This window comes from Gavialis gangeticus, unplaced genomic scaffold (genome assembly GCF_001723915.1).
Source record: "Gavialis gangeticus isolate Ggan-Ray unplaced genomic scaffold, GavGan_comp1, whole genome shotgun sequence".
In the NCBI taxonomy this organism is placed as follows: domain Eukaryota; kingdom Metazoa; phylum Chordata; order Crocodylia; family Gavialidae; genus Gavialis; species Gavialis gangeticus.
In genome coordinates, this window is record NW_017729028.1 from 33,701,293 (window position 1) to 33,703,209 (window position 1,917).

The window sequence follows — 1,917 nt, forward strand, 5'->3', positions numbered from 1 at the left end:
GAGTCCGACCCCCTGCCATGGCAGGAAAGAGTACTGGGGTCAAACGACCCCAGCAAGGTGTACATCTAGCCTCCTCTTAAAGACCCCCAGGGTAGGAGCCAGCACCACTGCTCTTGGATAGAAACTGGCTGTCTCACTTCCTTGTCAAATTACCTAAACACTAAGTCACTGAATCTCAACCAAGGTGCTGTAGCATGCCTTGAGATCCTTTCAAGGGTGTCATGGAGTGCCACACAATGTTAGCAGTATCAGGTGTGCAAACATGATTCACAAGATGAACCCAGAGATTTCAAATAGAAAGCCATACTTGTGATCTTTCTGAGTTCTCTGCAACACCAGGACAGAACAATCCCATGCACGGGAACAGGCTGGGGGGTGACTGGCTGGGCAGCAGCTCTGCAGAAAAGGACCTGGGGGTGACAGTGGGCAAGAAGCTGAACATGAGCCAACAGTGTGCCCTTGTTGCCAAGAAGGCTAACGGCATCCTGGGCTGCATTAGTAGGAGCGCTGCCAGTAGATTGAGGTAAATGATTCTTCCCCTCTGTTCAGCACTGAGGAAGCCACATCTGATGTCCTGTGTCCAGTTTTGGGGCCCCCACTACAGAAAGGATGTGGACAAACTGGAGAGAATCCAGTAGAGTCTGAAGTTTGCTTATCTGTCTGGGATCATTTGACCCCAGCTGACTTCCTGCCCCTTGGGCAGGGGGCTGGACCCAATGATCTTGAGAGATCCCTTCCAGCCCTAATGTCTATGAAATCTATGGAGGGCAACTAAGATGGTTCAAGGGCTGGGGGACATGACTTCTGAGAAGAGGCAGAGGGAACTGGGCTTATTTAGTCTGGAAAAGAGAAGACTGAGAGGGGAATGAATGATAGCCATCAACTGCCTGAAGCAGGGTTTGAAAGAGGATGGAGCTAGATGAGGGGTGGGCAAAATGTGGCCCATGGGATGGATCCAGTCTACAGAGTGATTTTGCCTGGTCCATGGTGGGACCCTCAGCCACAGCACTTGGCACTGGGGCACCCCCAGCTCACCCTGGGCTGCCTGTGCAGTGGCAGCAGCCCCTAAACCAGCCCGCTCAGCATGGGACATAGCAGAGTGGCACAGGGACAGCAGCAGTGGTGGAAGCCCTCATGAGGATGCTATGTCCAGGGCCAGAGTCTGGTCCCCATAGAGACTGTGCATGGCCAGGCGGGGAGCGGTGTCCTGCTGCTGCCACTGCCTCCACCGCTCTGATCCATGCCACTATGTCCCATGCTGAAGCTGGCAGGCCTGAGTGCTGCCACTGCCATGCGGGCATCCCAAGGCAAGATGTGGACTGGCATGGGACAGGAGCGCCCCAGTACCACCTGCCTCTCCCGGCCCCAGCCTGGTCCTGGCCACTGCAAGTGCATGGCGGGGCATGGAGTTGCAGCTGGGTCCACCCCCCTCACTCCTCTGCCTGGGGGCTGCATGCTCCAGGCCAGGAAGAGGATGGCCAAGGGGAAGGGGAAGGGAAAGGGGAAGGGAGGCTAAGTTGTCCCTACTTGGTGGATTCGGCAGTGACATATAGCTGTCCCCTGCCACTGCCTCCCCTCCTCGGCCTCCCAAGCCTTAGCCTCCTGAGCCTCCTACGTGGGGCTTATAGTCCTCCTCTTCCCCTTGTGGGTGCTGGAGCCCCCCCAGTGGCTTCCAGCTCTGTCCTGGCTCCACACCCTAAGACCTGGCCCTAGACGCAGCTCTGTGGGCATGGGGTGCACGTGAACAGGTGGGGGCAGATCTGGGGTGGGGGCAGATCTGCCAGGGCCAGGCCCTGCCCATGAAACCTGTGCCCATCGCAGGGGTGTGCGGGCAGTGGATTGTGGCTCTGTCCTTGTCCCAGCACCATGCTGTCCTATTACCCTGTCCTGCGATCCTGGCCTCACCACCGCATCAAC